This window comes from Oncorhynchus nerka, linkage group LG20 (assembly GCF_034236695.1).
Source record: "Oncorhynchus nerka isolate Pitt River linkage group LG20, Oner_Uvic_2.0, whole genome shotgun sequence".
NCBI lineage: Eukaryota > Metazoa > Chordata > Actinopteri > Salmoniformes > Salmonidae > Oncorhynchus > Oncorhynchus nerka.
Genome location: NC_088415.1, coordinates 8,471,174 through 8,486,954, shown reverse-complemented (window position 1 = coordinate 8,486,954; position 15,781 = coordinate 8,471,174). Strand labels below are relative to the sequence as shown.

Below are 15,781 nucleotides of genomic sequence, written 5' to 3'. Positions count from 1 at the left end.
AACTTACTTCACATCCACAGGCGCTGTGGCTTAGTTGGTTAAAGCGCCTGTCTAGTAAACAGGAGATCCTGAGTTTGAATTTCAGCAGAGCCTTTTCAAACATGTCATTGAACACATTGGTGGAAAGGTCAGAGTGGAGAGTGTTCTGATTTTCTCAACCAATGAGTCTTGAGAATTTGGAGTGATGAGAGGAGAAAAGATGTGAGGAGGATGCAATTGAGATATTCCAATTTCACGGAAAAAGGGAACTTTTTCAAAGAATTACAACTTACCGTCTCAAGTTCAGCTGGTTCTTCAGTTGATTCATTTCGAGCGCTTAATGAAGAGTTCAGCCAGCTTGTACAGGTCTCTGTCAGAGCATGAGTAGGCTTTACAGGCAATCTTTGGTAGCTCGCTGTGATCCTATAGTGTTTAGTACTCTGCGTTGTGGCCGCAGGAACCCCGGTTTGAGTCCGGGTCACGGCAAAGAATTTCCATTTCAAAAGGATTGTATTTTGAATGAGTTGAAACTTACTGTGTGAGCTAAGAAACTCAATAACTCTTCCATTTGACAAAGTCCCCATCTCATGGTAGGTTAATTACTTACATTAACTGATTCATCTGCTTTTTCTTAGGTTTTTACCATTTTTAATCTCGAGATCCAACTGAGAAATGTAGTTTCCCCGAAACAACCAAAATGATCAAGAAATCGTGTATGATTCTGAATGTTTACTCATATCTCGCGATATTCACACTTTGGGTCCCAAACCATAGTTTAAGAATCCATGTCAGAGTATCTTGAGTTTATTCAGTTCGAGACTCAAATGAAAAATGTACTGTCCTCGGATGACCGAAATGAAGAAGAAATAGCTTGTGACTCAAAATGTTTACTGATATCTCGCTGCCCACCTCTCACATACTCAGGCCCACTTTGGGTCCCAAAACATAGCTTAAGAAACCCTGTTGCTAGACAATTGAAGGAGTCCATATCGATTCCAATATTAGTAAATAACATCTGTTTTGTGACGTGATTTTGCAAGACAAAGATATGGGTTAAATGAATGAGACATGTTTGAAATAAATATGTGTAGCGGTGTTCTTACCTGCAACATACTTGGCATCTACAGGCGCTGTGGCACTTGGTTAAAGCGCCTGTCTAGTAAACAGGAGATCCTGAGTTCAAGTCTCAGCAGAGTCTTTTCAAACATGTCATTAAAAACATTGGTGGAAAGGTCAGAATGGAGAGTGTTCTGCTTTTCTCAACCAATGAGTCTTGAGAATTTGGAGTGAAGACAGGAGAATATATGTGAGGAGGATGCAATTGAGATATTCCAATTTCACGGAAAAAGGGAACTTTTTCAAAGAATTACAACGTACCAACTGTCTCAAGATCAGCTGGTTCTTCAGTTGATTCATTTTGAGCACTAAATGAAGAGTTCAGCCAGCTTGTACAGGTCTATGTCAGAGCATGAGTAGGCTTTACAAGCAATCTTTGGTAGCTCGCTGTGATCCTATAGTGTTTAGTACTCTGCGTTGTGGCCGCAGGAACCCCGGTCTGAATCCGAGTCACGGCAAAGAATTGCCATTTCAAAAGGATTGTATTTTGAATGAGTCGAAACTTACTGTGTGAGCTAAGAAACTCAATAACTCTTCCATTTGACAAAGTCCCCATCTCATGGTAGGTTAATTACTTACATTAACTGATTCATCTGCTTTTTCTTAGGTTTTTACCATTTTTAATCTCGAGATCCAACTGAGAAATGTAGTTTCCCCGAAACAACCAAAATGATGAAGAAATCGTGTATGATTCTGAATGTTTACTCATATCTCGCGATATTCCCACTTTGGGTCCCAAACCATAGTTTAAGAATCCATGTCAGAGTATCTTGAGTTTATTCAGTTCGAGACTCAAATGAAAAATGTACTGTCCTCGGATGACCGAAATGAAGAAGAAATAGCTTGTGACTCAAAATGTTTACTGATATCTCGCTGCCCACCTCTCACATACTCAGGCCCACTTTGGGTCCCAAAACATAGCTTAACAAACCCTGTTGCTAGACAATTGAAGGAGTCCATATCGATTCCAATATTAGTAAATAACATCTGTTTTGTGACGTGATTTTGCAAGACAGAGATATGGGTTAAATGAATGAGATATGTTTGAAATAAATATGTGTAGCGGTGTTCTTACCTGCAACATACTTGGCATCTACAGGCGCTGTGGCTTAGTTGGTTAAAGCGCCTGTCTAGTAAACAGGAGATCCTGAGTTCAAGTCTCAGCAGAGCCTTTTCAAACATGTCATTAAAAACATTGGTGGAAAGGTCAGAGTGGAGAGTGTTCTGCTTTTCTCAACCAATGAGTCTTGAGAATTTGGAGTGAAGACAGGAGAAAAGATGTGAGGAGGATGCTATTGAGATATTCCAATTTCACGGAAAAAGGGAAATTTTTCAAAGAATTACAACGTACCAACTGTCTCAAGATCAGCTGGTTCTTCAGTTGATTCATTTCGAGCGCTAAATGAAGAGTTCAGCCAGCTTGTACAGGTCTCTGTCAGAGCATGAGTAGGCTTTACAAGCAATCTTTGGTAGCTCGCTGTGATCCTATAGTGTTTAGTACTCTGCGTTGTGTCCGCAGGAACCCCGGTCTGAATCCGGGTCACGGCAAAGAATTGCCATTTCAAAAGGATTGTATTTTGAATGAGTCGAAACTTACTGTGTGAGCTAAGAAACTCAATAACTCTTCCATTTGACAAAGTCCCCATCTCATGGTAGGTTAATTACTTACATTAACTGATTCATCTGCTTTTTCTTAGGTTTTTACCATTTTTAATCTCGAGATCCAACTGAGAAATGTAGTTTCCCAGAAACAACCAAAATGATGAAGAAATCGTGTATGATTCTGAATGTTTACTCATATCTCGCGATATTCCCACTTTGGGTCCCAAACCATAGTTTAAGAATCCATGTCAGAGTATCTTGAGTTTATTCAGTTCGAGACTCAAATGAAAAATGTACTGTCCTCGGATGACCGAAATGAAGAAGAAATAGCTTGTGACTCAAAATGTTTACTGATATCTCGCTGCCCACCTCTCAAATACTCAGGCCCACTTTGGGTCCCAAAACATAGCTTAAGAAACCCTGTTGCTAGACAATTGAAGGAGTCCATATCGATTCCAATATTAGTAAATAACATCTGTTTTGTGACGTGATTTTGCAAGACAGAGATATGGGTTAAATGAATGAGATATGTTTGAAATAAATACGTGTAGCGGTGTTCTTACCTGCAACATACTTGGCATCTACAGGTGCTGTGGCTTAGTTGGTTAAAGGGCCTGTCTAGTAAACAGGAGATCCTGGCTTCGAATCTCAGCATAGCCTTTTCAAACATGTCATTGAACACATTGGTGGAGAGTGTTCTGCTTTTCTCAACCAATGAGTCTTGAGAATTTGGAGTGAAGAGAGGAGAAAATATGTGAGGAGGATGCAATTGAGATATTCCAATTTCATGGAAAAAGGGAACTTTTTCAAAGAATTACAACGTACCAACTGTCTCAAGATCAGCTGGTTCTTCAGTTGATTCATTTCGAGCGCTAAATGAAGAGTTCAGCCAGCTTGTACAGGTCTCTGTCAGAGCATGAGTAGGCTTTACAAGCAATCTTTGGTAGCTCGCTGTGATCCTATAGTGTTTAGTACTCTGCGTTGTGGCCGCAGGAATCCCGGTCTGAATCCGGGTCACGGCAAAGAATTGCCATTTCAAAAGGGTTGTATTTTGAATGAGTTGAAACTTACTGTGTGAGCTAAGAAGCTCAATAACTCTTCCATTTGACAAAGTCCCCATCTCATGTAAGGGAATAAATACCTCCCTGTATCGGACAAAAATGAATGGGTTGTCATTGGCATCGGACAAACCATATACACATTGTCCAATACCACCCAAATCGGCGTTGATTCATGCAAAGTGTATTGCAAATGCCATATGGCAATTGCCAGTTGTAACACTTTAAAAATTCAACAGGTGGCGAATCCGCTCCACCATGGTTTTTCATATTGGAAATGTAACCCAAGTCAACATCCAAAAGCAAAATTTTGAAAAAATGATTTTTCATTGTTTTCACATCTTAAAAAAGTGCTTTCTGGACCGTTTTTCGAAATTCTTTCGATTTTTTTGTCAATTACACATGTGTAAGAACTGTATGAATATACTTTTGTCCAATTTTATCATTTTTTTTTTTTTTACATGCGCATAAGTAATATGTTTTGTCCATTTTCAATATGATTTCATAGGAAGTCAAAAGTCAAAAGTTAAAAATGTCAAAATTTTGTAAAAAACTTCACACACCCTTAACCTGTTAAGACTCTAGGGGCAGTATTTCATTTTTGGATAAAAAGACGTGCCCGTTTTAAGCGCAATATTTTGTCACGAAAAGATGCTCGAATATGCTTGGAATTGATAGTTTTGGAAAAAAGACAGTCTTACGTTTCCAGAAATGCAAAGATTTTCACTGTGAGTCCCTTAGAACAAATGCTTCGGGCAAAACCAAGATGTATGACCGACCAGGAAATGCACAGGATTTCTGAGGCTACGTTTTCCATGATCGCCTTATATGGCTGTGAATGCGACAGGAATGAACGGACTCTTTCTCTTGTTTCCCCAAGGTCTTTGCAGCATTGTGACGTATTTGTAGGCATATCATTGGAAGATTGACCATAAGGGACTACATTTACCAGGTGTCCCGCTTGGTGTCTGCGTGGCAATCGGTGCGCAAAAGTCAGGTCCCGGTATTTTTCCATTCAAATCTCAGAACAAACCAGGCTACAAGGACGGTGCTTTCAATGGAGAGAAATATGACAAACCACCTTCAGGATTGATTCAAACAACGTTTTCCATGTTTCAGTCGATATTATGGAGTTAATTCGGAAAATAGTTCGAAAAAAAAAAAAAATGCTAAGCTAGCTATCACCACTCTTACACAAATTAGTGATTTTCTCTGGTTCTAAAGCATATTTTGAAAATCTGAGACGACAGGATTGTTAAGAAAAGGATAAGCTTGAGAACAGGCATATTTATTTATTTCATTTCATTTTTGAAATCGCTAACGTAATATGTTTTTAATGAGCTTGAAATCATACGGGTTTGGTCGGACTATGAGGTTAAAAAAGTGCTTTCTGGACCTTTTTTCGAAATTCTTTCGAATTTTATGTCAATTACACATGTGTAAGAACTGTATGAATACACTTTTGTCCAATTTTATTATCGTTTTTTTTATTTTATTTTTTTACTTGTGCATAAGGAATATGATTTGTCCATTTACAATATGATTTCATAGGAAGTCAAAAGTCAAAGTCAAAAGTAACATTTTTGGGGGCCAAATGCCATAAGAAATTTGACATGCTCAAAAATCCTGCAGAAATGCAAAATTGACTGGCCAGATGAACTCGGGATGGCCGGGCAGTGATAGTTGTTCCTTTCCATCACTCGTTGGTGTTGATTTCATCGTGTCCTTTTGTTTATGTTTTCTCACTTTTGCAAAGTCACTGTGCATTTGCAATATGTTTCAATGGGCATTTACCATAAGAAATTTGACATGCTCAAAAATGCAAAATTGACTGGCCTGATGAACACAGGATGGCAGAGCAGTGATAGTTGTACCTTTCCATCACTCGTTGGTGTTGATTTCATCGTGTCCTTTTGTTTATGTTTTCTCACTTTTGCAAAGTCACTGTGCATTTGCAATATGGTTCAATGGGCATGTACCATCACGATTTTGTCATGCTATAAAAATCCTGCAGGAATGCAAAATTGACTGGCCTGATGAACACAGGATGGCCTGGCAGTGATAGTTGTTCCTTTCCATCACTCGTTGTGTTGATTTCATCATGTCCATTTGGTGATGTTTTTTCACTATAGAATTATATTGCAAATGCACGTGCATTGTTGTGCAACTGGTAACCCAATAATAAAAATATGGTTGTAAATGCATTTACCGGGACTCCTATTGTCCATGCCCGCTATGGGAGTACCCTACTACAGCCCTCTATCTATGGGGGCCGTCCTGAGTGCTTTATGGACTGTTTAAAATATTCTGATGGATACGCATTGTTGTGCAACTGGTGATTGAAAATAGGCACCTGGTAACCCAAAAATAAAAATATGGTTGTAAATGCATTTACCGGTCATTCTGATATTAATGCTCGTAATGGGAACACAGGATGGCCGGGCAGTGATAGTTGTTCCTTTCCATCACTCGTTGTGTTGATTTCATCATGTCCATTTGGTGATGTTTTTTCACTATAGAATCATATTGCAAGTGCACGTGCATTTGCAATATGGTTCAATGGGCATTTACCATAAGAAATTTGACATGCTCAAAAATCCTGCAGAAATGCAACATTGACTGGCCAGATGAACTCGGGATGGCCTGGCAGTGATAGTTGTTCCTTGCCATCACTCGTGTTGACTTCATCATGTCCATTTTGTGATGTTTTTTCACTGTTGAATCATATTGCAAGTGCACGTGCATTTGCAATATGGTTCAATGGGCATTTACCATATGAAATTTGACATGCTCAAAAATGCTAAATTGACTGGCCTGCTGAACACAGGATGGCCGAGCAGTGATAGTTGTTCCTTTCCATCACTCGTTGTGTTGATTTCATCATGTCCATTTGGTGATGTTTTTTCACTATAGAATCATATTGCAAATGAACACAGGATGGCCGAGCAGTGATAGTTGTTCCTTTCCATCACTCGTTGTGTTGACGTGTTTTTCACTATAGAATCTTGCAAATGCACGTGCATTGTTGTGCAACTGGTAACCCAAAAATAAAAATATGGTTGTAATTGCATTTACCGGGACTCCTATTGTCCATGCCCGCTATGGGAGTACCCTACTACGGCCCTCTATCTATGGGGGCCGTCCTGAGTGCTTTATGGACACTTTAAAATATTTTTGTGGATGCGGATTAGGATACACCTCTGTGCAACTGGTGATTGAAAATAGGCACCTGGGAACCTAAAAATAAAAACATGGTCCTAAATGCACTTACCGGTGTTCCAGATATTCATGCCCGCTATAGGAGCACCCTACTACGGCCCTCTATCCATGGGTGCCCTTATACATCCGTGCAACTGGTGATTTGAAATAGGCACCTGGTAACCTAAAAATAAAAATATGGTCCTAAATGCACTTACCGGTACTCCTAATATGCATGCCCACTCTGTGAACACCCTACTACGGCCCTCTATCCATGGGGGCCCGTCCTGAGTGCTTTATGGACACTTTAAAATATTTTTGTGGATGCGGATTAGGATACACCTCTGTGCAACTGGTGATTGAAAATAGGCACCTGGTAACCCAAAAATAAAAATATGGTTGTAAATGCATTTACCTACCGGTCATTCTGATATTAATGCCCGCTATGGGAACACAGGATGGCCGGGCAGTGATAGTTGTTCCTTTCCATCACTCGTTGTGTTGATTTCATCATGTCCACTTGGTGATGTTTTTTCACTATACAATCATATTGCAAGTGCACGTGCATTTGCAATATGGTTCAATGGGCATTTACCATAAGAAATTTGACATGCTCAAAAATCCTGCAGAAATGCAAAATTGACTGGCCAGATGAACTCGGGATGGCCTGGCAGTGATAGTTGCTCCTTTCCATCACTCGTTGTGTTGACTTCATCATGTCCATTTTGTGATGTTTTTTCACTGTTGAATCATATTGCAAGTGCACGTGCATTTGCAATATGGTTCAATGGGCATTACCATATGAAATTTGACATGCTCAAAAATGCTGCAAAATTGACTGGCCTGATGAACACAGGATGGCCGAGCAGTGATAGTTGTACCTTTCCATCACTCGTTGTGTTGATTTCATCATGTCCATTTGTTTATGTTTTCTCACTTTTGCAAAGTCACTGTGCATTTGCAATATGGTTCAATGGGCAGGTACCATCATGAATTTGTCATGCTATAAAAATCCTGCAGGAATGTGAAATTGACTGGCACGATGAACTCGGGATGGCTGGGCAGTGATTCTGGTTCATCTCAATGGCTCGTTAGGGTTGATTTCAGAATGTCACTTTGCTGATGGTACCTCACTGTTTAAACATATTGCAAATGGACAAGAGTCACCAGCAAGTCACCGTCCATCAGTCAATTAGATATCATTCTGACACCAAACTGATACAAACTGACACTAAACCCACTTTTTCCAACTCCTTTAGTAGCCAACTATCACATACTTCAGAGCTGGCCCAAAATTCACAACGCCTTCGGTTCAAACCATAAAAAAAACATAAAACACGTAGTTACGTTCTAGCTGCGGGTCCATTTCTTATGTTACGTGTAGGCCTAGCTGAGGTGACCCCGAATCCCAAGTTTCGGCTCGATCGGTCATTTGGTGTCCGAGCAAAACCCTAATTGGTGCTGAAAATCCACTTTTTTCCATGACTAGCTACGGGGTCCTTAAATGAGCTATCGGACAGAAATGTTGGGGTCTGTCTATATGGGCCGAGACGGTCGCAATGCACCAAGTCTTGCGACTCTGGGACATTTCTAAATGTCGCCATTTTCGTGATGCAAAAATGAATTGAAGTCATTGCAAATGTACGAAGCTGTTTCTCGGTCCGAGAACCGCCTAGAGCCACGTAACTCACCACGCACTATCGACCTGAGGTCTAGAACAGGATTCTAAAGTTTCGGAACTCTAGGTCTGACGGTTCTTTAAAAGTTCCAACAAGGTTAACCTCTTCAGTCGACCCTCTACTTTTTTGAACATTTTGTTAAAAATCGCGCAACATTTCAGCGCCCTGCTACTCATGCCAGGAATATAGTACGTTCATATGGTTAGAATGTGTGTATAGGAAACCCTCGGACGTTTTTAAAACTGGTTAAATCACGACTGTGGCTATTACATAACGTGCGTTACATCGGAAAGCGCAGGAAAACCTGATCACAGAAAATGGAAATAAATATCCTTGCGCCACTACCGCAATTGTTAACAGTGAGCCGAATTAGATAAGACCGAGCATTCAACTCCCACAGCATCCCCATGTTGTCGAGTATCTTTGAATTTAATCCTCTTTGATTCTTGGTTGAACCGAAAGAGGGGCACGACGTACCTCCGGTCTACCCAGATCATTCCGGAAGAGCTCTCTCCTGAAATTTTTCCAAGACGACAGCTAATGATATGTACATCGCTTTTACGGATGATTTTTATCGCTTATTAACGTTTACTAATACCTAAAGTAGCATTACAAACGTATTTCGAAGTGTTTTGTGAAAGTTTATCGTCTACTTTTTGAATTTAAAAAAATGACGTTACGTTGTGAAATCGCTGTTTTTTTCGTTTATCACACAGTCTACATATAACGATATCTTGGCTTTATATGGCCCGATTTAGGGGAAATAAAGACCCAATAGTGTTTATGGGACATCTAGGAGTGCCAACAAAGAAGATGGTGAAAGGTAATGACTGTTTTCTATTTTATTAAGGGTTTGTGTAACGCCGAAATGCTAATTATTTTGTTTACGTCCCCTGCTGTGCTTTTCTGTTGTAGTGTATTGGTGCATGCTATCAGATAATAGCTTCTCATGCTGTCACCCGAAAAGCATTTTAAAATCTGACTTGTTGCCTGGATTCACAACGAGTGTAGCTTTAATTTGATACCCTGCATGTGTATTTTAATGAACTTTTGAGTTTTAACTAATACTATTAGCATTTAGCGTAGCGCATTTGCATTTCCAGAGCTCTAGTTGGGACGCAAGCGTCCCAGGTAGAGGTAAGAGGTTAACTAATGCAGGCAGTGTATGTCTCTATGCACCCCAATGGGTCCCTACTTCCAAGCTGTGTGTGTGTGTGATTTAGTTTTCCTTTGAAATTTTATGGGAAGAATTACTAATTTACAGTTCATGGGGGTTGCCTAATCACATATATGAAGTTTTGGAAAGATCTGACTTTTTTAACCCCTCGAAACAGCCCAAGAGACACCAATTATGGCACTTCCGGTTGGAACAGGAAGCTATAAGTCAACACATATCCTCACTGGGGTATGCTTTTACAGAATCCTGAGTTTTAGGTCCTTACGTTAAGAACTGACTGATTTACACAGGGTTGAATGCACTATGTCTATCAAACTGCAGGCAGGGTATGGATAAACACTTTTAGGGTGATTTTAACCACTTCCGGTTGGTCCAGGAAGCTTAGAATCCACACAGGTAGACCTCGTAGTGGCCTGATGGACTGTCATCGAAGACAGGTTCATACGACATTCATAACCCACATAGGCTTCAGGTTGAATTTAGGGGTGCAGGCAATGTATTCCTATGGGGAGAGAAGTCAATGCAAACTCTTTGAAGTAAACACCTTCTTTTAACTATTAAGGGTTAATGCCACACGGTCAAGGTTAGGCTTGCACGGATCGGGAGGACCTTAGGAATGTACCTGAGGTCGAATTGTGCTTCTCACCCTAACGGTTCTCTTTCTGTCACCCAAAAGCAAATGACGTTGTGGGGCAGGCTTCATTTTGGGCCTACTTTTCTAATGGTCGCTGCGCTTAGACCGAGCGAGCTACGGTCAAGCGGGATATCTCGTTGAACTCGGCACGGCCTAGAGATTATGTTTATGCCATTGTAGGCTTTGTGTGTCTTTAAGCACCGCACTTTGTCACTCCATCCTTGCTGTGTGTGTGTTTCTGCATGTGTGTGTGTGAGAGAGAGCTTTTCTTTGACATATGTTGGGAGAAATGACTGACTTACAGTTTATGGGGGTTGCCTAATCACACATATGAAGTTTTGAAAAGATCTGACCTTTTTAACCCTTGGACACTGCCACTGTGACACCATTTAAGGCACTTCCGGTAGGCACAGGAAGCTATAAATAAACTCATATCCTGATTGGGGTATGCCTTTACAGAATCCTGAGTTTTAAGTCTTTACGTTAAGAACTGAGTATTTACGGAGGGTTTAGTGAGTGTGTGTTATTTCAGAAAATCATAGAAAATCACAGAAATCTCGCAGAGCTCCGCAGCACACTTTAAAAAGATTCGTAAGAACACCCCGCAACTGGATCTGTAACCGTTGGAAAAAAAACACCTATCCGTGAACATCACCAATCTGTCATTGTACGATTTCTCTTAAATGACGATAGATAAATGGCTGGTTCTTTTTTTATTGACACCGGAGGCTCCTTGACTTTGACGTGAAGTGGAAAAATTATTTCTCTATTTTCATTTTGGACCTTTAATCCCAGATAAATGGCCATAACTCAAAAACCGTTGAGGCCTAGACGCCATCTTGTTCGGGGCCAACTGCCCATTAAGTCAAACCTACGCTCACCAAGTTTCGGCTTCGAAATATTTTCCGTTTTCGAGATAAGGCCCCGTCGTGAATCGTGATGTTTTGTCCAATAGCAATATGATTGCTTATGCCCTCTTGTGGGAATTTCCGGGACAGCGGAAAAATGACCAAAACTTGATTATTTTTGTAAAACGGAAACCGAATGTCCGACAAAGTTCATTTGATGACTTCCCGGTAGGTCCGGCCCTGCCGCTCGGCCCGACGCCGTACGCAAATTTTACAAACGTTTTCGGACGTCTAGTAAGGGACCGTACATTTGCAATATGGACTTTCTCACTAACCATACCGCTACTGCCGAAATGTTCCCTTAAGGTATGGTAGGTTAAGGTTAACTTACATTAACTGATTCATCTGCTTTTTCTTAGGTTTTTACCATTTTTAATCTCGAGATCCAACTGAGAAATGTAGTTTCCCCGAAACAACCAAAATGATGAAGAAATCGTGTATGATTCTGAATGTTTACTCATATCTCGCGATATTCACACTTGGGTCCCAAACCATAGTTTACGAATCCATGGCAGAGTATCTTGAGTTTATTCAGTTCGAGACCCAAATGAAAAATGTACTGTCCTCGGATGACCGAAATGAAGAAGAAATAGCTTGTGACTCAAAATGTTTAATGATATCGCGCTGCCCACCTCTCACATACTCATGCCCACTTTGGGTCCCAAAACATAGCTTAAGAAACCCTGTTGCTAGACAATTGAAGGAGTTCATATCGATTCCAATATTAGTAAATAACATCTGTTTTGTGACGTGATTTTGCAAGACAGAGATATGGGTTAAATGAATGAGACATGTTTGAAATAAATACGTGTAGCGGTGTTCTTACCTGTAACTTACTTCACATCTACAGGCGCTGTGGCTTAGTTGGTTAAAGCGCCTGTCTAGTAAACAGGAGATCCTGAGTTCGAATCTCAGCAGAGCCTTTTCAAACATGTCATTGAAAACATTGGTGGAAAGGTCAGTGTGGAGAGTGTTCTGCTTTTCTCAACCAATGAGTCTTGAGAATTTGGAGTGATGAGAGGAGAAAAGATGTGAGGAGGATGCAATTGAGATATTCCAATTTCACGGAAAAAGGGAACTTTTTCAAAGAATTACAACGTACCAACTGTCTCAAGTTCAGCTGGTTCTTCAGTTGATTCATTTTGAGCGCTAAATGAAGAGTTCAGCCAGCTTGTACAGGTCTCTGTCAGAGCATGAGTAGGCTTTACAAGCAATCTTTGGTAGCTCGCTGTGATCCTATAGTGTTTAGTACTCTGCGTTGTGGCCGCAGGAACCCCGGTCTGAATCCGGGTCACGGCAAAGAATTGCCATTTCAAAAGGATTGTATTTTGAATGAGTTGAAACTTACTGTGTGAGCTAAGAAACTCAATAACTCTTCCATTTGACAAAGTCCCCATCTCATGGTAGGTTAATTACTTACATTAACTGATTCATCTGCTTTTTCTTAGGTTTTACCATTTTTAATCTCGAGATCCAACTGAGAAATGTAGTTTCCCGAAACAACCAAAATGATGAAGAAATCGTGTATGATTCTGAATGTTTACTCATATCTCGCGATATTCCCACTTTGGGTCCCAAACCATAGTTTAAGAATCCATGTCAGAGTATCTTGAGTTTATTCAGTTCGAGACTCAAATGAAAAATGTACTGTCCTCGGATGACCGAAATGAAGAAGAAATAGCTTGTGACTCAAAATGTTTACTGATATCTCGCTGCCCACCTCTCACATACTCAGGCCCACTTTGGGTCCCAAAACATAGCTTAACAAACCCTGTTGCTAGACAATTGAAGGAGTCCATATCGATTCCAATATTAGTAAATAACATCTGTTTTGTGACGTGATTTTGCAAGACAGAGATATGGGTTAAATGAATGAGACATGTTTGAAATAAATACGTGTAGCGGTGTTCTTACCTGCAACATACTTGGCATCTACAGGCGCTGTGGCTTAGTTGGTTAAAGCGCCTGTCTAGTAAACAGGAGATCCTGAGTTCGAATCTCAGCAGAGCCTTTTCAAACATGTCATTGAACACATTGGTGGAAAGGTCAGAGTGGAGAGTGTTCTGCTTTTCTCAACCAATGAGTCTTGAGAATTTGGAGTGATGAGAGGAGAAAAGATGTGAGGAGGATGCAATTGAGATATTCCAATTTCACGGAAAAAGGGAACTTTTTCAAAGAATTACAACGTGCCAACTGTCTCAAGTTCAGCTGGTTCTTCAGTTGATTCATTTTGAGCGCTAAATGAAGAGTTCAGCCAGCTTGTACAGGTCTCTGTCAGAGCATGAGTAGGCTTTACAAGCAATCTTTGGTAGCTCGCTGTGATCCTATAGTGTTTAGTACTCTGCGTTGTGTCCGCAGGAACCCCGGTCTGAATCCGGGTCACGGCAAAGAATTGCCATTTCAAAAGGATTGTATTTTGAATGAGTTGAAACTTACTGTGTGAGCTAAGAAACTCAATAACTCTTCCATTTGACAAAGTCCCCATCTCATGGTAGGTTAATTACTTACATTAACTGATTCATCTGCTTTTTCTTAGGTTTTTACCATTTTTAATCTCGAGATCCAACTGAGAAATGTAGTTTCCCCGAAACAACCAAAATGATGAAGAAATCGTGTATGATTCTGAATGTTTACTCATATCTCGCGATATTCCCACTTTGGGTCCCAAACCATAGTTTAAGAATCCATGTCACTGTATCTTGAGTTTATTCAGTTCGAGACTCAAATGAAAAATGTACTGTCCTCGGATGACCGAAATGAAGAAGAAATACCTTGTGACTCAAAATGTTTACTGATATCTCGCTGCCCACCTCTCACATACTCAGGCCCATTTTGGGTCCCAAAACATAGCTTAACAAACCCTGTTGCTAGACAATTGAAGGAGTCCATATCGATTCCAATATTAGTAATTAACATCTGTTTTGTGACGTGATTTTGCAAGACAGAGATATGGGTTAAATGAATGAGACATGTTTGAAATAAATATGTGTAGCGGTGTTCTTACCTGCAACATACTTGGCATCTACAGGCGCTGTGGCTTAGTTGGTTAAAGCGCCTGTCTAGTAAACAGGAGATCCTGAGTTCGAATCTCAGCAGAGCCTTTTCAAACATGTCATTGAACACATTGGTGGAAAGGTCAGAGTGGAGAGTGTTCTGCTTTTTCTCAACCAATGAGTCTTGAGAATTTGGAGTGATGAGAGGAGAAAAGATGTGAGGAGGATGCAATTGAGATATTCCAATTTCACGGAAAAAGGGAACTTTTTCAAAGAATTACAACGTACCAACTGTTTTTTAAGTTCAGCTGGTTCTTCAGTTGATTCATTTTGAGCGCTAAATGAAGAGTTCAGCCAGCTTGTACAGGTCTCTGTCAGAGCATGAGTAGGCTTTACAAGCAATCTTTGGTAGCTCGCTGTGATCCTATAGTGTTTAGTACTCTGCGTTGTGGCCGCAGGAACCCGGTCTGAATCCGGGTCACGGCAAAGAATTGCCATTTCAAAAGGATTGTATTTTGAATGAGTTGAAACTTACTGTGTGAGCTAAGAAACTCAATAACTCTTCCATTTGACAAAGTCCCCATCTCATGTAGGGAATAAATACCCCCTGATTCATCTGACAAAAATGAATGGGTTGTCATTGGCATCGGACAAACCATAGACACATTGTCCAATACCACCAAAATGATGAAGCGTGTATGATTCATGCAAATGTTTGCAAATGCCATATGGCAATAGCCAGTTGTAACCACTTTAAAAATTCAACAGGTGGCGAAGTCCACCATGGTTTTTCATATTGGAAATGTAAAAGTCAACATCCAAAAGCAAAATTTTGAAAAAATGATTTTTCATTGTTTTCACACCGTAAAAAAGTGCTTTCTGGACCGTTTTTGAAATTCTTTCGATTTTTTGTCAATTACACATGTGTAAGAACTGTATGAATATACTTTTGTCCAATTTCATCTTTTTTTTTTTTTTTTTTGCAAGACAGAGATAAGTAAATGTTTTGTCCATTTTCAATATGATTTCATAGGAAGTTCAAAGTCAAAAGTTAAAAATGTCAAAGTTTTGTAAAAAACTTCACACACCCTAGTAAAAAGTGCTTCCTGGAGTTTTTCGAAATTCTTTCAGCAGATTTTATGTCAAATGTCATTGTAAAACATTGTATGAATACACTTTTGTCCAATTTTATTATCATTTTTTAAATGAGTCTTTTTATACTTGTGCATAAGGAATATGATTTGTCCATTTACAATATGATTTCATAGGTCAAAAGTCAAAAAAAGGAATTTGGGGGCCAAATGCCATAAGAAATTTGACATGCTCAAAATCCTGCAGAAATGCAAAATTGACTGGCCAAATGAAGGGATGGCCGGGCAGTGGTAGTTGTCTCCTTTCCATCACTGTTGTGTTGACTTCATCATGTCCATTTGGTGA

At 40.0% G+C, this 15,781-nt stretch overlaps 5 non-coding genes across 5 annotated transcripts; all 5 read left to right on the top strand.

Moving 5' to 3' along the window:
• The first annotated feature begins 19 nt into the window (after positions 1 to 19).
• trnat-agu (transfer RNA threonine (anticodon AGU)) lies at positions 20 to 93 on the top strand. Its single transcript has one exon. It is a non-coding gene; the product is annotated as a tRNA-Thr (tRNA).
• Positions 94 to 2,193: 2,100 nt separating this feature from the next.
• trnat-agu (transfer RNA threonine (anticodon AGU)) lies at positions 2,194 to 2,267 on the top strand. The gene has a single exon. It is a non-coding gene; the product is annotated as a tRNA-Thr (tRNA).
• Positions 2,268 to 12,200: 9,933 nt separating this feature from the next.
• Positions 12,201 to 12,274, top strand: trnat-agu (transfer RNA threonine (anticodon AGU)). The gene has a single exon. It is a non-coding gene; the product is annotated as a tRNA-Thr (tRNA).
• A 1,014-nt stretch (positions 12,275 to 13,288) lies between these two features.
• On the top strand, positions 13,289 to 13,362 carry trnat-agu (transfer RNA threonine (anticodon AGU)). The gene has a single exon. It is a non-coding gene; the product is annotated as a tRNA-Thr (tRNA).
• Positions 13,363 to 14,378: 1,016 nt separating this feature from the next.
• Positions 14,379 to 14,452, top strand: trnat-agu (transfer RNA threonine (anticodon AGU)). Its single transcript has one exon. It is a non-coding gene; the product is annotated as a tRNA-Thr (tRNA).
• The last annotated feature ends 1,329 nt before the right edge of the window (positions 14,453 to 15,781 follow it).